At 38.3% G+C, this 21,147-nt stretch overlaps 1 protein-coding gene across 1 annotated transcript in view; it reads left to right on the top strand.

Annotated features, from left to right (window-relative positions):
* The window catches only part of sNPF-R (short neuropeptide F receptor), a 339,763-nt gene extending 319,611 nt beyond the window's left edge, over window positions 1-20,152 (top strand). Inside the window, exon 3 of the mRNA XM_053771653.2 lies at window positions 20,014-20,152. The gene's annotated coding sequence lies outside the window, so the exon portion shown is untranslated. The remainder of the gene's footprint in view (window positions 1-20,013) is intronic.
* Window positions 20,153-21,147: the final 995 nt, after the last annotated feature.

Below are 21,147 nucleotides of genomic sequence, written 5' to 3'. Positions count from 1 at the left end.
GACATAGTGAATAGTAGCCTTTTGTAAATATATCTGTAAGAGGTATGATAAAGCTCATGGAGCAGGGAGTGAGAGGACCTAGTAACGTTCATTGAAGAGGCGGGGCCAGGAGCTGAGTCTCGACCCCTGCAACTACAATTAGGTGAGTACTGAGACAGCCAAAGCACAAGTGATGCTCTCCGACTCTTCCTGACAAGTAGACTTGATGCCTAGGATTCATGTTTATGAATGTCAGCAGACAGGCTTTACTGAGAGGTGAATTTAGATTTGTACATGTGTCACAGAACAACATGTGTAGCAATTATCATAGGTGATGTGTTAATTCTGACTTCAGATTCAGTGTCAGCATGCTAACAATAACCTAAAAATCTTTCATTTATAAAATTAGCAAATTTATTGTTATCTAGTGTTATCTTGTACCTCTCTCGCCTACGTTGCAAGGAGTAAAAACTGAGAATTTTCAACCCATCCCAGTAATTCAGGTGTTTGACTGAATATATGTTAGCAGTGAAGCCTCTCTCTGCATTCTCAAGCTCTGAAATTTCTCCTGCTTTGAATGGAGTTGACAGAGTACAGCAGTAATCCACTAGAGAGAACAAGTGACCTGAAGAATATCACTTGCTTGGCATCCCTTATTTTGAAGGTTCTAGTTATCCAGCCTATCGCTTTTTTCTTTCGACTGTGATTTTGAGTCTGTTGCGCTCCTTGAAGGCGAGACCCGATATAATCACTTCCTGGTTTCTCAATTTATTCTTATGTTTTTCTGAGGATTCGAGTTCCTTTATCCTCCGATCCAGTCTTTATTTTCTCGATATTTCCACACTGGACAGCATATTATCCATGGGACTCAAAAGAAACTTAAAATTCTCACATGAGCTCGATATTACCAGCTCCACTAAGTGAAACAGGAACCTGACCCTCGGCTCTCTAAGGTTAAACAGAAACCTAAGAGCTCCAGCTCTATATGGCAGTACAGAAGTCTTTATGGAAGAACATGAATTGAGATATTCAACTCTATAGCGTAGAAATAAGTAAAAATAAATTCTCAGCTCTATAGGGGAGATAATAAGCAAGCAATTCATTCTCATCTATATAGGGTAGAATATAAACAATAGATTCTCAGCTCTATAAAGTACAGGTTCTCTGCTCTATAGGGTGTAACCTGTAGCGGAAGCTGGAGAATCCTGGATCGAGTACAACACAAAGCAAAGAGTCACAACACTTTAGGGTAGGAGAGAAATCTGAGTCTCAGGTGTGGAGAAGAGTATTAATCTGATTTATAATCAGATTACATCGAGCGAAGCTCTGCAAATCATGACCGACATTTCGTGCAACTAATTCAGTACGTTATTTTATCGCCGTAACAAAAAATAATTATTCCCCGTTCCTCAGTGAGACCAAAATTTCTCGTATCTCTCTCTCTCTCTCTCTCTCTCTCTCTCTCTCTCTCTCTCTCGCCAATTATACAATTCAGCTTCATAGAAGAAAAATCCTTGTTGCGTATTTTTAGGTGGAAGGTCAATTATGCACCTTCTCTGCATATAGAACGTAAACACCCAAGGCAAACAGTTTATTTTTTTTAATCTGAGACAAATGAATCGCAAATCTCAGAATACATTACCTGGCCGCCCTTAATAAATAGTGGCAGTTTTGTTTTCAGTCTCTATCCACCGGGCACGTCTGTGTACATCCACTGCGTATGTCCACCGTGTACATCCACTGTGTGTGCCCACCGTGTACATCCACTGTGTGTGCCCACCGTGTACATCCACCGCGTATATCTACTGTATGCATCCACTGTGTATATCCACTGTGCACGTCTACTGCGTACATCTACTGTGTGCATCCGCTATGTTCGTCTACTGTGTGTATCCACCGTGTGCATCCACTGCGTACATCCGCTGTGTACATTCACTGTGTACATCCCCTGCATATATCCACTGTGTACATCCATTAAACATATCTACCGTGTACATTTAATGCTTATATTCACTGGGTATTTTTGTGTACCTCTCTGTACATTCACTATGTACATCCACTGCGTATTGAAAATACGCAATATGTATTTATACTTGAGCTCGCCAATAGAACGAAATTCAAGGAAAACGAACGTAAGGTTTATCTTATAATAATTACAAACACATCTTTGTAAATTCTCTTTTACATACAGCAATACAATCATTTGTATTTATCATGAATTTAAATCATTTGTAATGCTAATCTTTCCCATTATTTACAAGTAGCTACCACGTTTTAGAATTTATTTGTATTTGCCAAGAAAATTTTTTTATTTTCGGCTTATTTTGCTAGTAAGCCGATAAATTTATAGTGAAAAAAGTCTGGCAACTCCATGAGACAGCGTAGTAATCATTTGGGTTCTGGAGCCTACAGGCTGTCATAGTGATTGATCAAGCCAGTGGTACAGCTAGCATGATGACTTCGTCCCGTTACATAAACAGTAAATGTCTTATATAAAAATTAAAACCTATTAACACTAGTACTCTTTACAAATTTAGTTGTGCTGTCATTTCCTTATTAGCTGAGATGCATGCTAATAATATCCTATGTGGAAAATACTGTATATATTTTCCGGAAATACGGTAATTTATAGGTAAATAGATGCCCTATATTGTATTTTTAAAAGAAGTATGTTATCGAAAAAAAGAAGACACTCGCCATCTATGTTTTGAATTTGGATTACAAACGTTGGTGTACTGGGAAGAAATTTTCGTGCTCTAGATGTTAAAATTGTGTTGACACCTCTCAGATAGGAGGCGAAATTGGTGGATATGCATTCCTGCATAACTTGAGATATCAGAGGACTGGACAAGACAGCTCCAGGAACCTCAGATAAGCTCTCTAGATTTGTGTATAATTCTGGCCAGTGTTTTCATAAATTTAGTTAGTGAGGTTTTTCTGAGTATGATACAACTTAATATCCAGTCAAATTGGTGAGTGATATTAAGATATATTTTCCTTCTGTTATGTATATGTGTATTTATATATAATCATTTTTTAATTTAATATACAGTCCACAAATTTATATATTTGCCAGAATTCCTGGTGATGTATAATTCATTTAATTAATAGGTCCAGAGCAACTTGTGGATATGACAGTGGTAGGTATCGAAGGGGGACATTTTTGTGACCTAGGTGTCCCAAATTCCTACTTGTCTAACTGATAAATAATTATCTATGTTCATTTATTGTTATGAACATAATTATACTTACAGATAAATGCAATTTTTCACATTTAATTTGCCCGTTGGTCCTTCTTGAACCGGAGGTAATTAGTGAAGTCATTAATTAGTTAATTAATAATTATATGTGAAATGACAGAAGGAGGTAGATGTTAAGTTCACAAATTTACTTAATGTGTAGTGGATTATAATAATTATGATATTAATTTTGATAAGTCAAGTCTGGCTAAGTTTATATTAATTTGTATAATATTTGATAAGACAATTCTGGCCAAGATTTATATCAGTGTATGTGTAATTGATAAAACAAGTGTGGCTAAAGATTATATTGTGTATAATATTAATTTGCTATGCCAAATTCTGGCAAGGATTATATTAATTTGTGTAATATTATTTTTGATAAGCCAAGTTTGGCCAAAAGTTTGTATTAATGTACATTTAAAATTTATATAATTATCTTGCACATGTAATTGCTGAGCTCAAGTAGCTGGGATTTATTCAAAGGTAAGTTGTACTATTTACCTGTATAAAGTGCATAATTTAGTACATAATCAGTGTTATTAAGTTGAATTTAATACATTGCATCATGACTGAAAATGAGGAAATTAATATAGAAGACAAACATATGGAATATAGAGTAAAGAAAGCATCAATACAGGCTAGAAAAGTTCATGTAACCAAGGCATATGATAAGTACTTGGAATTAATGAATCAAGAAACTGTGAATACTGATGATTTAAAATTGTATTTAGATGCTTTAGAGAATAGATATGATTCATACAAATTATATTATAACAAATATGAAGGAGATTTATTAGTAAACTGTGTAGATGAGACTGAAATAGATCTCATGATTAATCAGTATTATGAATTAGAGGAAAAGATTCTTTCTTGTAAAAATCAGGCCTTGAATAAATTAAAATTTGTAAACTAGGCAGTTGGTCAGTCTGCTCCAACAAATAATATGTCTTTGCCAAAACTCCCAGAATTGTGTTTGCCTGTGTTTAATCCTGGAGAAAATTGGGAGGAATTTTGGTCAATTTTTAAAGCAGCTGTGCATGATAGAAGTGACCTAGCCTGTGTAACTAAATTATTTTACCTCAAAGGACAGGTAAGAGGAGATGCTCACATACTCATACAAGCCTTTCCCAATGTAAATGACTCTTACAAGGAAGCAGTTGACTTGTTGAAAGTCACTTATGGTAAAATAGAACAAAGCAGGTTGGATCTAGTAAATATTATTGTTATTTAAAATCTCTAGATCACACTTACAAAGGTTTACAACAGTTTAGAGTTAAACTGGAGAGCACTCTCAAAACTTTAAGTAATAAATATTATCTGAAGGAATCAGACTGGTTATTGAGTGCCATGGTACAGAATAAATTAAGCTGTAAAACACTTGAATGGTTCACGAATAAATATCACAAGGGTTATTTTGGTCTGGAGGAAATAAGACTAGGTCTACAAGAATTAATTGTTCAGTTGCAGACCAGCCAACCAACTCATTTTAAAGATGCAACACATGATAACTCTGAGGTATCTGCCAAGTTTCACAAAGGGAAAAATTATCCTAATGTTAATAATCAAAATTCATTTCCTAAAAGGAGTTGCATAGGGGCATATCAAGGAGCAGGAATCAGAAATAATGATTCTCCACAAGGTAAGAAGAATAAGTACCCTCCTAAGAGTAGCCCAGTTAATAAGAAACCAGTCAAAGAAAGGAGAGATTGTCTCTTCTGTAAGGGTACTCATTTTTCTAAGAATTGCAATGCATACAATTCATGGAATGATAAAGTTGAAAGATTGGAGGAACTTGCCAGATGTATCAGGTGTTTAGGTAATCACAATGTAAAGGATTGTCATGCCAAATTAAACAACTGTAATCAATGTCACAAAGGAAGACACCATATAGTCATGTGTAAGGGTCTATATGATAATGTTGATAATAACGATAATGTTGACAATCCTGACACAACAGTAGCTAATGTAAAAATTGCTGCTAATGTTAATAATGATGGTTTTGCTGAAGTAGCCTTACCTGTGTTACAGGTAAAAATTGACTATAAAAGGCATAAATCAAAAAATGTAACTGCATTATTGGACCAGGGATCCCAGCGTACTTTCATAAAACGTAAATGTCTTGATGGTATGAAAGTACAGATGGGAAATCCCACAACTTTAAAATTATCTGGTTTTCTCTCAGATAAAAGAGCTCAATTGTATGACACTGTTTATGTAACTGTCAGGTTGGGCAATGAGAAAAAACGTGTTGATGCAGTAATTGTAGATAGACTTCCAGAGAAAATATCTACAGTAGGGCTTGTAAAGCTACAGAAAGACTCACATAATGTAAATTTAGCACCTTCTGGTGTAAGTGATGATTCTGTAGGCCCAATAAATATTTTGATAGGTAGTGACTATTATGCCTCCTTTGTAAAGGGTATGGTAAAGAAATGTGGTGTCACCCTTTTGAAGACTGCAGGAGCCCATGTAATGTATGGTAGGATTCCTCGTAATAATAATTCATGACTAGAGGAAACTACAAATACCATAACTGTGTGTCTTACTCATGAAGTCGTACCCCAGTATAATTCTTTCATAGAGGATGGTGTTGAGCCAGTGCATAAATTGTGGGAATTAGACAGCATTGGAATAAATGTAAATGAAGTAAGTCCAGACGATTCTTTTACTCAAGAACAATACCTGAGAGATGTAAAATTTGAATCTGGACAATACTGGGTACGACTTCCGTGGAGACTGAACCATCCAGAATTGCCCACTAATTACAGAATGGCATATGGACAATTAAAGGCTCAGCTCCGCGAACTGAGTAAGACACCAGAATTGTTAACTGCCTATAATGATATAATTGCTGAGCAGTTAATTAATAAATTTATAGAAGAGGCACCTCCTGAGTAAGCCAAAATTTATGGTCACTATTTGCCACATCACGGAGTGAAGAAGGATTCTAAGACCACTCCTCTGAGAATTGTGTTTAATTGTAGTGCCAGGAGTAACAAAAATGTACCTAGTTTAAATGACTGTTTGATGACAGGTCCGTCGTTGACGGAAAAATTAGGAGATATCTTATTAAATTTCAGGATGAAAAATTATGCCTTTACGGCTGACATAAGTAAAGCTTTCCTAAGAGTGGGTTTACAAGAGGCTGACCGGGATTGTACCCGCTTCTTATGGCCTGAGAATCCTAGTGACCCACTTAGCCCTCTGAAAACCTTTCGCTTTAGGAGCGTATTATTTGGTGCTACATCCAGTCCGTTCCTACTTCAAGCGACGATAAATGCACACATTAAACGTACAGAAAGTCCATTGAGTAAAGTAATGAGCAAACAATTTTATGTGGACAATTTCCTGGGTGTGACGTCAACTGAAGAGGAACTGTTAATGACTTACGAAGAGGCTAATAAAATAATGCAAAGTGCAAATATGCCTCTGAGGGAATGGAATAGTAATTCGTCCAAATTAAAGGACAAAATAAGTAAAGATTTCCCTGGAGATGAAGTGCCAAAATGTAGTAATGTATTGGGATTAACTTGGGATACTGAGAGATTTGTTAAAGTTAAAACCTAATAATTACAGTATGCCCAATAAATTAACTAAGAGAGTCTTGATTGCTGAAGTTTCCAAATGTTTTGATCCACTAGGTTTAGTGTCACCCCTTACTATAAGAGGAAAATTATTAATACAGGAAGCATGGAAACTTAAATGTGCTTGGGATGAAACTCTACCTGAGGAATTCATTAACAGGTGGGATGAATTAATTGGTGATTATGAGAAAATTCCAATGTTGGAGTTCCCATGCCAGGTGGCCAATCCAAATGGGAAAAACGTACTCCACATTTTTTGTGATGCTTCAAAATTGGCATATGGAGCAGTTGCTTACCTTCAATGTAATAGTGTTATTTCTCTTGTTATATCTAGGGCTAAAGTGTCTCCAATTAAATCATGTACCTTGCCTCAGTTGGAATTAACAGCCATTTATGTAGGTGTCAAATTAGCTAATTATATAAGAAATAAGTTGCAGGAGATAAATATTAGCGACACTGTAATTTGGTCTGATAATGAGGTATCCTTACAATGGATTCGTAATGGAAACAGTAAAATTGTGTACATACAAAACAGAGTCGCTGAAATTAATCAGATGAAAGAGAAGTATAATAGTTTGGGTCAGCATATGTTAACATTTAATCATATACCTGGTGAGGAGAATCCAGCTGATTTCTTGTCTCGAGGTTTATCTTATGCTAAATTTGTAAATGCTGTATCATGGTTTAAAGGACCGACCTGGTTGGTAAATAAAGCTAATTGGCCTGTACAAAAGGCGTATGTTGCTCCTATTGAAATTACTGTGACCACCGCTCCAATAGTTTGTCCTCCCTTAGCCATTGATATAAATAGGTATTCTTCTTTACCCAAACTAATCAATGTAACTAAGTTGGTGTTTAAATTTGTAAACAAGATGAATATTTCATATAAGTTTTCACATCCTCTTGAATATTGGATAAAGAGGGTACAGGAGGAAATCTATGGAAATGAGATTAAATTGATGATGGAAAGAAAAATTGTGAAAAGTTCCATAATAGAGAAATTGGGGCTGTATTTAGAGAACAATGTAATTAGGTGCAGAAGTAGGTTACAAAATACTGAATTGGGTGATTATGCTACACACCCTATCTTACTGCCCAAAACTCATCATCTAACAAATTTGATTGTTCTAAATGCCCATAAAAATGTAATGCATGGTGGGGTACAAGATACCTTAAATTGTATTAGGGAAACTTTCTGGATTCCACAAGGACGGCAAAGTGTAAAAAGAGTGATTAAATCTTGTGTAATATGTCGCCGTGTGGATGCCAGATTCTATATGTACCCTGGTCCTCCACCATTGCCAAAGGAGCGTGTACAATTAGTGAAACCATTTGATGTAACAGGTGTAGACTATAGTGGTCCAATAATTTTAACAGGTACGTCAAATGGTGTTCCACTGAAAGTGTATGTTTGTTTGTTCACCTGTACTGCTACTAGGGCAGTTCATTTAGAAGTGGCACAGGACTTGTCTGCAGAACAGTTTATACAGCTGTTTCGAAAATTTGCAGCTAGGAGATCCTGTCCGAGATTGATGATTTCGGATAATGCCACAAATTTCGTAGCAGGTGCTCAACACTTGATAGAATTAAATAATAGTAACGATGTTCAATCTCTGTTAACCCAGCGAGGGTGTACCTGGAAATTTATTACTCCTAGAGCCCCTTGGCAGGGGGGGCTGTACGAAATTCTGATAGGCACAGTGAAGAGGTGTCTCCGCAAAGTTCTACACCGTAAGAGAATTAATTTGGAAGAATTCCGTGCAGTGTTAGTGGAGGCAGAAAATCGTATAAATAATAGGCCTCTCTCATACATGAGTGATACACCTGATGCAGATGTATTAACACCTTCTCACCTAATATGTGGAAGGAAATTGGAAGCTGCCCCTGTCTATAGAGATAATCCGGAAGAAAGTGATGAAGATTACAATGATGCGGCAGTGTTGTGTAATAAATTTAAAATAGTTAAATAAAGTAATTGATCATTGGTCTAATGTGTGGCATAAGGAATATCTTCTTACACTACGTGAACACTTTTATGGTGCGACAGAGGCAGTAAATCGACAGACCATTCAACCAGATGACATTGTGTTAATTGACACTGAACAACATCGAACATTGTGGCCTCTGGGCAAAGTATTGACATTGTACCCAGATGCATAAGGTGTTGTCAGGAATGTCAAAGTGTTGTGTCGTGGCCAGGAAAGTTTACATACAATTAATAAATTGATTCCCTTGGAATTAGGTGTTCAATCAAACGTAAATGAAAATCTGAGGGAAAGTGACACGAGTGATATGGAAGATAACGCAGACCAAGTGATGCCGGAAGATGAAATCGTAGTAAGACCTACTAGGAGAACAGCCACTCAAGCCAGAACTGGCTGGAATCGTCTCCTAAAGGAAGGAGTAATTTGAATCGTTTAGCAACGAACTCCGGCCGGCCGCAGTGTGGAAAATACTGTATATATTTTCCGGAAATACGGTAATTTATAGGTAAATAGATGCCCTATATTGTATTTTTAAAAGAAGTATGTTATCGAAAAAAAGAAGAGACACTCGCCATCTTGGTTTTGAATTTGGATTACAAACGTTGGTGTAATGGGAAGAAATTTTGGTGCTCTAGAGGTTAAAATTGTGTTGACACCTCTCAAATAGGAGGCGAAATTGGTGGATGTGTATTCCTGCATAACTTGAGATATCAGACGACTGGACAAGACAGCTCCAGGAACCTCAGATAAGCTCTCTAGATTTGCGTATAATTCTGGCCAGTGTTTTCATAAATTTAGTGAGGTTTTTCTGAGTATGATACAACTTAATATCCAGTCAAATTGGTGAGTGATATTAAGATATATTTTCCTTCTGTTATGTATATGTGTATTTATATATAATCATTTTTTAATTTAATATACAGTCCACAAATTTATATATTTACCAGAATTCCTGGTGATGTATAATTCATTTAATTAATAGGTCCAGAGCAACTTGTGGATATGACAGTGGTAGGTATCGAAGGGGGACATTTTTGCGACCTAGGTGTCCCAAATTCCTACTAGTCTAGCTGATAAATAATAATTATCTATGTTCATTTATTATGTACATAATTATACATACAGATAAATGCAATTTTCCACATCCTAAATATTACACTGGTCAACAACCAAAATGCTTACGAGACCAGAGTAGCAATTTCCAACTAATTTTAGGTCACTGATAATGAATATCATGGTTAAAATTGTTCGTTAGCTCTACTTTTCAATATACACCTACGTGTTACAACAAGTTCCAACAGGCTTGCGGCAGTGTGTTTTTCCACACTCACAGTCTTACTGTCCTTTATTATTGTTCCAGCAGTCATAGAAGGTGGTTGTGCTGTGCAAGTTTATATTTTGAGGTAAAAAGCAGGTGATTTTCTTAGCCAAACACTTTTTAAACTTATAATAAAAATTCACTGAGCAAGCTGTTGATATGCATGTGAGGCATATTATATTAATTTTGTTTTCTTATTGAATGATATAAATACTTCTGCTACATTTGTGGTGAGGTGACCTTTGCATCACAGAAGCGCCGCATAACTGCTATGGTTAGAAAGGCATATCACCTATATTTTGGATACAAGATTGGTGACCAGGATAAGAACTGGGCTCCACACACATGCTGCAACAGTTGCGCTACTAACTTTCGCCAATAGTCGAGCAGGAAGAAGAAAGGAATACCTTTTGCTGTGCTAATGACATGGCGGGAGCCAACAGACCATAACAATTATTTCTGTAAGGTACCTCCTGTACAAAAGGGCTTGTCAAAGAAAAAAAAAGAGGGGCCATTGAATATCCAAACATTCCATCAGCTATTTCCCCAGTTCCACATGGAGAAAGTCCGCCTGTTCCTGATCCACCAACTTTGGTATCCTTCGAGTCAGATGAAAATGGTGAGGAAGAGAAGGATGACAGTGCTGGATTACAGAGTGACCGAAACTTCGATGAAACATACTCCTCTAGGCTGCATGTCATAACAAAAAGGGAACTCTATGACCTTGTCAGGGATCTACAACTACTCAAAAATAAGGAAGAGCTGCTAGGCTCTCGTTTTCAACAGTGGAATCTCCTAGCAGCTGATGTGAAGCGTCATGCAAAAAGGCAGATTACGGATTAGTTTAAAACATACTGAGGCATTATACGTTATAATAAAATAATCAAATATTACATGTCCCGTATCTTTAAACATATAGCCAATAAGCATTTTTCAAATGTGGTATCGCTGTATAGCCCTTGTGGCTTAGCGCTTCTTTTTGATTATAATAATCAAATGTGGTATTTGAATTCAGGACATGAAAATACATAGGAATTAACTTCAAATTACTACAGTGATTTGAAGAACAAAAAGGGCACAATATGCTGACTGGAATAATACACAAATAACCCGCACACAGAGAGAAGCTTACAACGACGTTTCGGTCCGACTTAGACCATTTACAAGTGACTTGTTAATGATCCAAGTCGAATAACAAAAAAAGGCACAATACCGTGACTGGAACGATACACAAATGACCCGCACATAGAAAGGAGCTTACGACGATGTTTCGGTCCGACTTGGACCATTTACAAAGTCACTTTGTAAATGGTCCAAGTCGGACCGAAACGTCGTCGTAAGCTTCTCTCTTCCATGTGCGGGTTATTTGTGTATCCAAGTCAAACCGAAACGTAATCATAAGTTTCTCTCTCCCATGTACAGGTTATATTTGTGTATTATTAGTGATTTGGTTAATTTGTGTATATTATGAACTTGTGTATGATTACTTGGACTATCTACAAAGAATAAAGATAACTATGAAAATCCTTTGAGACCTACACTGGGTAATTTACGCATCGCGTTTTTTTAACCTGGCTATTTTAAGAAAACATTTCCATATACAGATTTGTGGATAATAATTGTTGATGTCCTCTACTGGTGACATTATACTGAAACACATGATTTCTTTCTTGAATTCGTTGGACCTACCTATAAATTTCATTATGGAAAGTATCTAAAAGCTGAAACAAATTTAAACCAAATCTAAATCAAATAAAAGGGGAATGTAGCAGAGAGTGAAACATGGGTACATTTGGATTTCAGTAAAACTATCCGCTTTCTAGGTTTAAACGTTCTGTTAAATTTGTGAAAGCTAATATAATAAAAAAAGGCACAATACCGTGACTGGAACGATACACAAATAACCTGCACATAGAAGAGAGGAGCTTACGACGAAGTTTCGGTCCGACTTGGACCATTTACAAAGCCACACTAACCAGAAGTGGAGCAGGACGGCTATATATATGACAACCTGACTCCTCATTTTTTCTTTCTTTTTTCTTTTTCTTCTTCTCCCTCTTCCCCTTTCCTCTTTCTCCTCTGGGTTGTCTGTCTTCTGTCTCGTGTTTCTGTTCCTTCATTATTTATTTCACCAGTTCCCCTTTCACCCACCTCTGTGCACTTGCTCTCCCTCTGTGGGCACCTACCTCCCTTGCAGTGCTCCCCTTTCTTTGTATTTGACTGGCTCCTCCTCCTTATTCCCCACTACTACTACTACTACTACTACTACTACTACTACCACCACTATTACTACTACTACTACTACTACTACTACTACCACCACTACCTCTTCCTGCCTATATATAGCCGTCCTGCTCCACTTCTGGTTAGTGTGACTTTGTAAATGGTCCAAGTCGGACCGAAACGTCGTCGTAAGCGTCTCTCTTCTATGTGCGGGTTATTTGTGTAATATAATAAATAATTTCAGCTTTTTAATTATGTTGTCGTTTTTCCATCAGCTGATTTTTCGTCAGTATTTCACAAATGCTTCATGATAATATGTTTAAACTTTCATTCTCTTTACCTCATCCACTTGATATTTAATGTTAAAATTTTGAGTGATTTGCATAGTCTGCGAAACATCTTCTCTTTCCATGGGTAATTATTGCCATTAGCTTCATGAATATCGGCTTACTGATTGGCACGTGATAACCTCCGAGACGAAAGAATCGAAATTCCTAATAATCTTGTTATTCCCTGGCAATATCCCGCATCCTGGAGCTACAGGAAGGGAGGAGAGGGATTTCTTGTAAGTTAATCCTCTCTTGAATGTTAAGGAATGTGTATACTCTGGGCACTGTGTACATTATTAAGAAAACAATCATAAAAGCAGATCCCTTCATATTCATAAGTATGATTATCGTCAATAAAATCATTAGCTAGATAACCCCAATCAAGATTAGACAGATGTTCCCTAAGTCCATTATAATCGGCAGAACGAAAATCGGGGATTTTTACTGTATTATCATTATTCTTGCATTCCCAATTAATGGAGCAGGGAGAGAGAGGACCTAGTAGCGTCAGTGAAGAGGCGGAGCCAGGAGCTGAGTCTCGACCCCTGCAATCACAATTAGGTAATTACACAAGGTGAAGAATAGGAACAATAAACAAGTAAGTAGAGATAAAAAGAGGTAACGAATATTAATGTAAATAACTCGGTTTACCTTATACTGACAAGGTTGTCAAGATTGATTCATGAGTGCTCTGCACCCATGAATGAGATGAATGTTACTCATTTATCCTCACAATGAGAAGTTCAGCTATATTTCATATATAATTTTCTGTTGGGAAAATAATGAGTTAGATGAAATGTGCAAATTATATTACTCTGGTGTGTTTTGGACTGAGAAAATGGAATTACTTAGAGGAAGCGGAAGCGGTGGACGGAACGGGAAGGTAGGGGAGGTCTTGGGTGGGGAGGACTGGGTGGGATGGGGAAGGGATAGCAAGGGTTGGGAGGGGAGGGAGGGTGAAGGGATGAGAGGGGAAGAGATCTATTTTGTCTGGTGTAGCAGGAGAGGAGCAAATTGGGGAATGTGGGATGTGAGAAGATGGAAGAGGAAGGGTGTATGATGGTAAGCAATGAGAGAGGCAGGGAAGGGGATTTGAAAGTGGAAATGGATGAAGAAGAAGGGAAGGGGAGATGGAACCAGTGAAACGAAGAGAATGTAGGATGAAAGAGGCGGAGGGGGAATTGGGGTACGTGGGAGTGATGACAACATGGAGTGAAATGCAGAGGGAAGAGGAGAAAACAGGGAAACAGAGAGGAAAGAGGAGACAGGGTGAGATGGGGAAAGAGCGTAAGAAGACTAATTGGGTTAGAGGGAAGGAAGAGGAAACAGAGTGAGAGAAAGGGACGAAGAAATAGCGAGGAATAGTGAGATGACAGGAGATGAGAGAGAAACTCTTTTAATTAAAAGGAAAGGAAGGATATTTGATGAGGAAGGAGGAGATAGCATGGAAGGAAGAAAGAAGATGGAGTAAAAGGGAGGGAGACGATAGGTTGAAAATGAAGGGGAAAACGGGAGTGAGAGCAAGCTTGGAGACAAGGTGAGAGGGGAAGCAGTGAAAGATGAGGTGAAAGGGAAAGAAAAGAAGACAAGGTAACAGGGAAGGAGGAGAAGATGGAGAAAGAGGGATGAGATAGAGATGGAGGAGAGGATATGGCGAGATGGAGGGAGAGGAAGATTGGGTGAGAGGAAAGGAGAAGGAATGAGAGGGCGGGAGAAAATGGCGTAGTAGGGAGGAGAAAATGGGGTGAATTCAAGGGGGAGAAGATGGGGTGAAAGGGAGAGAAAAAATGGGGTAAAAAGGAGAGAGAGAGAAGGCGGGGTGAGAGGGAGAGAGAAAATAGGGGTGAGAGGGAGAGAGACGATGGGGTGAGGCAGAGAGATGAGGAGACGAGATTAAAGGACATGGAGTGAGACAGGAAAAGGATGGGGTGTGAGGGAGAGAGAGACAAGATAATGACCGAAGAAATAATGCTTTTCTCTTCCACTGCGAAAAATATAGTTAATTAGCCAGGCACACATTCACGTCTGCACTCGTCCTGGGAGAATTATCAGGACCCCCGATAACACTGTTTACTCAGCATCTGAGTGGTCGTCTCAGTGTTCTTATTCTCTAATTTCTCTCTTTATGGGCCAATTTGTGTATTTTCTTATTTGTGAAGTTATGCAGGTTTCAGCATTAATGTGAAGGCCTTTGTATTGTTAATAAATGCTCAATAAATACATATATAACGTAAGCATTTATTCACAATACAAACACCTTATATTATAACCTTCACATTAATGCAAATAATGCGTAACAAAATTAACTACCGCGGCTGCAATGTTTTCTTTAATAGGAAAAATGTGTTTTATCTTCAAGTCAGAGAAGGGAAGGTGGCAGATGACTAATATAAATTTATGGAAAGTGCTCAACCTATAATAGTTATTTAGCGATTCTGCACAGCAGAATTGAAGGAGATGGTAGGATGTAGATATAATTCGATCGTTGCGTGAGCCGAGAAAGGTATTCGTGTACAGCACAACATCAGTTCCCTCTACCTTAATACACTCGAATGACACATTGCAGTGCCTGGCATAGGTATTCAACACGGTTAAATATTAGTATTCTTAAAACGTTAATTTTTACAATTACGTATCCATAAAAGTGTATCTTTTAGTGGTGCCTGTTTTTTTTTTTTTTTATATTTCACTTTTGGCATTTTTCTTTCTCCAACTTCTAGTTCTCAATTAGTTCTTATATAATACGCGAAGACCTTGTCCGATAACCATCAGAGTTTTAGCATTTGTGTATGATAACTAGGAACAACCGACATTAACAAGTGATCTTTGATCACAGTTGTTGAAGCCATTCCCAGCTTCCCAACTTCAGTAACTTTCTGCTGCGTGGCTTCAATATTTAAAAAAAAAAATGGCTCCTTTTCGACATGCTCAGAGACGTGCTCGGTGTTATACTCACCCCAAGATCTTTCTCCTTGAGCGAGGTTTGTAGTCTTTGGCCACCTAGCCTGTACTCCGTCTGCGGTCTTCTGTGCCCTTCCCCTATCTTCATTACTTTGCATTTGGCGGGGTTAAATTCGAGAAGCCAGTTGCTGGACCAGGTGTCCTGTCTGTCCAGGTCTCTTTGAAGTCGTGCCTGATCCTCATCTGATTTAATTCTCCTCATTAACTTCACATCATCTGCGAACAAGGACACTTCTGAGTTTAACCCTTCCATCATGTCGTGCACATGTACCAAAAATAGCACTGGTCCTTGACCGACCCCTGTGGGACCCAGCTCGTCACAGGTGCCCACTGTGATACCTCATCACCTACCATGACTCGTTGTTGCCTCCCTGTCAGGTATTCTCTGATCCATTGAAGTGCCCTTCCTGTTATATGCGCCTGATCCTCTAGCTTCTGCACTAATCTCTTGTGAGGAACTGTGTCAAAGGCCTTCTTGCAGTCCAAGAAGATGCAATCTACCCACCCCTCTCGTGTCTTACTTCTGTTACTTTATCATAAAACTCCAGAAGGTTTGTGACAGGATTTGCCTTCCATAAATCCGTGCTGGTTGGCGTTTATACTCTTGTTCCGTTCCAGGTGCTCCACCACTCTCCTGATAATCTTCTCCATAACTTTGCATACTATACACGTCAGTGACACAGGTCTATAGCTTAGTGCCTCTTTTCTGTCTCCTATTTTAAAAATGGGAACTACATCTGCCGTCTTCCATACCTCAGGTAGTTGCCCAGTTTCCAGGGATGTGTTGAAGATTGTGGTAAGTGGCACACGCAGCATATCCGCTCCCTCTCTAAGGACCCACGGGGAGATGTCCGGTCCCATTGCCTTTGAGGTATCGATGTCCCTTAGCAGCTTCTTCACCTCCTCCTCATTTGTATGTATGTCATCCAACACTTGTTGAAATATTCCTTGCTGGTGTCCCCCTCTGTTCTGTCCCCCCAGAGGCATTCCTGTCTCCACTGTAAATACTTCCTTAAATCTCATACTGAGCTCTTCATATACTTCTTGATCGTTTCTTGTGAGTTCCCCACCTTCTTTCCTTAGTCTTATCACCTTGTCTTTGACTGTTGTCTTCCTCCTAATGTGGCTATACAGCAGTTTCGGGTCAGACTTGACTTTCGATGCTATGTCGTTTTCGTATTGTCGCTGGGCCTCCTTCCTTATGTGTGCATACTCGTTTCTGGCTCTTCTACTAATCTCCTTATTTTCCTGGGTCCTTTGCCCCGTGTACCTTTTCCATTCTCTGTTGCACTTAGTTTTTGCCTCCCTACACCTTCGGGTAAACCAAGGACTCGCTTTGGTCTTCCTATTATTTCTGTTTCCCTTGGGAACAAACCTTTCCTCTGCCTCCTTGCACTTTGTTGTTACATATTCCATCATCTCGTTTACTGATTTTCTTACCAGTTCTCTGTCCCACTGAACCTCTTGTAGGAAGTTCCTCATACTTGTGTAGTCCCCCCTTTTATAGTTTGGCTTTTCCCATTCATTTCCTGTTACCTTCTCCACTTAAAACTCTACTATATAATCAAAACTCAGAACCACGTGATCGCTAGCTCCTAGGGGCCTCTCGTAAGCGATGTCCTCAATGTCTGAACTGTTGAGGGTGAACACAATATCCAGTCTTGTTGGCTCATCCTCCCCTCTCTCTCTGGTAGTGTCCCTGACATGTTGTTGCATGAGGTTTTCAAGTACCACATCCATCATCTTGGCTCACCATGTTTCGGGACCCCCATGTGGCTCCAGGTTTTCCCAGTCGATCTCCCTGTGGTTGAAATCGCCCATTACCAGAAACTTTGCTCTGCTCGAGTGAGATCTTCTGGCCACCTCAGCCAGTGTGTCCACCATCACCTTGTTGTTTTCTTCGTACTCCTCTCTTGGCCTCCTGCAGTTCTGTGGTGGGTTATACATCACTCCAATGACTACTTTATGTTCCCCAGACTGAATTGTACCTACTATGTAGTGTATATATATATATATATATATATATATATATATATATATATATATATATATATATATATACACACGTGTGTGTGTGTGTGTGTGTGTGTGTGTGTGTTTGGCCATCCACAGGGAAAATGCTTGCTGCATACTTGGCTCGCGTCCGGCTTCGGAGGAGCTGGAGGAGATTCGTAATCTTAGATATAATGTGCCAATGTATTCATGTTTGTGCATTTTTGTCATTGTTTTCTGTCTATAATTAGAGTTCACATAGGGTATAGAATATAGGGAGTGGTAGGAGAAGAAAATATTGAAACAGCTCCGAGAAGAACTTTGAGTTTCTCTGAAGTACATTTATTGTCTTCTCTGAGGATGAGGCTTCTAGTACAGTTCTAGAGGTGGTGTATATATATATATACATATATTTTTTTTTTCAACAAACCGGCCGTATCCCACCAAGGCAGGGTGGCCCAAAAAGAAAAACGAAAGTTTCTCTTTGTAAATTTATTAATTTATACAGGAGAAGGGGTTACTAGCCCCTTGCTCCTGGCATTTTAGTCGCCTCTTACAACACGCATGGCTTACAGAGGAAGAATTCTGTTCCACTTCCCCATGGAGGAAAATAGAAGAAAACCCAGAGGGGTGTGTATATATATATGCTTGTAAATGTATGTGTAGTGTGACCTAAGTGTAAGAAGAAATAGCAAGACGTACCTGAAACCTTGCATGTTTATGAAACAGACAAAAGACACCAGCAATCCTACCATCATGTAAAACAATTACAGGCTTTCGTTTTACACTCACTTGGCAGGACGGTAGTGCCTCCCTGGGCGGTTGCTGTCTACCAACCTACTACCTACAAAATAAATAAATAAATATATAAATATATATGATTTATATATATACATGTATATATATACATGTATATATATATATATATAACACGTCTCCCACCAAGGCAGGGTACCCCGAAAAATAAAAACTTTCATCATTCACTCCATCACTGTCTTTCCAGAGGCGCGATTACATTACACTTATAAAACTGCAACATTAGCATACCTCCTTCAGAGTGCAGACACTGTACTTCCCATCTTCAGGACTCAAGTCCGACCTGCCGGTTTACCTGAATGTCTTCATAATTGTTACTTTGCTCACACTCCAACTGCACATCAAGTCCTAAAAACCATTTGTTTCCACTCCTATCTAACACGCTCACCATTCTTGCTGGAAGTCTTAGCCCCTTGCACATAAAACCTCCTTTACCCCCTCCCTCCAACCTTTCCTAGGCCGACCCTACCCCGTCTTCCGTTCACTACAGATTTATAAACTCGAAGTCATTGTATTTCGTTCCACCCTCTCTACATGTCCAAACCACCTCAACAACCCCTCCCCAGCCCTCTGCTTAATAGTTTTGGTAATCCCACACCTCCTCCTCATTTCCAAACTACGAATTCTTTCCATTATATTCACACCACACATTACCCTCAGACATGACATCTTCACTGCCTCCAGCCTTCTCCTTGTTGCAACATTCACCACCCATGTTTCACACCCATATAAAAGCATTGGTATAACTATACTCTCATACATTCCTCTCTTTGCTTCCATGGACAAAGTTTTTTGTCTCCACAGACTCCAAAATACATCCATCTGCTGACACATTCACTCCTAAATATCTGAATACATTCACCTCCTCCATACTCCCTCCAATCTGATATCCAGTCTTTCGCCACCTTACTCTTTCCTATATTCACTTTTAATTTTCTTCTTTCACATACCCTACCAAACTCATCTACCATGATATATATATATATATATATATATATATATATATATATATATATATATATATATATATATGTGTGTGTGTGTGTGTGTCATGCCGAATATGTAAAACTGGTCAATTAGCAAGAACTCATTTAAAATTAAGTCCTTTCTAAAATTTTCTCTTATACGTTTAAAGATATATTTTTTTCATTAATGTCAATGTAAAAAATTTTAATTTTGCTCCAAAAGAATCTTAGAAAACTTACCTAACCTTATTATAACAAGAGCAATTTATTTTAGCATAACCCAACTAAATATATTTTAGTTTTGTTTACAATAATCTAATACTAAATAAACCCAGTGAAATATTTTTTTATCGTTAGGTTCAGAATGATTTTGGCGAAATTATTGCATACACGAATTTTCACTTGTCCTATATGGCAAATGAAGACGGTCACCGTGGTTGTTTAATATATTTATAGATGAGCGTTGCTATTTAAGCCAAGATCGCAAGTTCTGCCTATTCGGCACGACATATATATATATATATATATATATATATATATATATATATATATATATATATATATATATGTATATATATTTGTTTGCTGGGGTACAACTAACAAATGCTTACTTTTTCAGGTGACGGTGAAAGTGAATGGGAGGATGATGAATAAGCAGGTCGCTACGAAAATTAGATGATAATGAATGCGAAAGTGACGATGAAAATGAAGGTTATGGAAGGACAGGCGGTAATGAAGATTTGGGTGACGGTGAAGGTGATACTGAAGATGAAAGTGGAGGTGACAAAATATTGTGCTGCAGAAGATTAAGATAACAGTGAATTTTCCAATGAAGACGGTGAAAGCCACTGTTTTCGTGGTTCCATCGAAGGTAGATACTACTACTATTACTACCACCATCACTGTCTACCACTCTTATCGCCCTCATCATCTATCACTACAACAACCACAACCTACCATCATCACTAACACCGCCCCAATCACCACCATTGCCACCTATCGCCATCACCACTACCTACCACCACCACCACCACCTCCACAGCCACAGCCACCACCACCACCGCCGCCGCCGCCTCACCTGCCACCGAAGCGGCGTTTACCACTACTATAACTACTTCCATTCTTGTAAGAAGTAGCACCATCGTTAAGGAGACAATCACCATTACAGGAATCTCCTCGACCACTGTACCCGCCAGCACAGCTGCTGTTATCTAAAGTGAATACTTTTCAGGATAACTGTCAGCAGACTACCAGCACAGCGACTATCACTGCTTCATATAATTAATATACATTTTTATTTTTATTATTTTTATTGTTATTAAAATTATTTTCAGTAGTAATAGCATCATCAGAAGTATCAGTGATAGAAACAGTAGCAGTTGTCTAGTTTACAAGTTTAATGAAGAATGAATAGCAATTTCAAAGACAGTGAAAGTACGTAACAGTAAAGCCATTACCAGTGAGTGAAGAAACTAAGAATGATCACTTCAGAGTGTATGTCTTGTTTTCTCTTAACTGAGCCTTGAATAACAAATTACACACACACACACACACACACACACACACACACACACACATGAAAGAGAGAAAAGTACACGAGGAAACAAAAAATTGCAGAACTGATGAAAAAATTAAGAGCAGCTATAGAGGCAAGTGAAATCCATATGTTTTTTATGGGTAGGAACATGTGCATAGGGAGAACAAGGCCAATACGAATTGTGTTTACGAAGTCAGAGGGAGAAATTCAGTAACG

The sequence above is a fragment of the Cherax quadricarinatus genome, chromosome 5 (assembly GCF_038502225.1).
Source record: "Cherax quadricarinatus isolate ZL_2023a chromosome 5, ASM3850222v1, whole genome shotgun sequence".
Taxonomy (NCBI): Eukaryota; Metazoa; Arthropoda; class Malacostraca; order Decapoda; family Parastacidae; genus Cherax; species Cherax quadricarinatus.
Note: the sequence above shows the minus strand (reverse complement) of the source record. Positions and strands in the feature narration are given on the sequence as shown.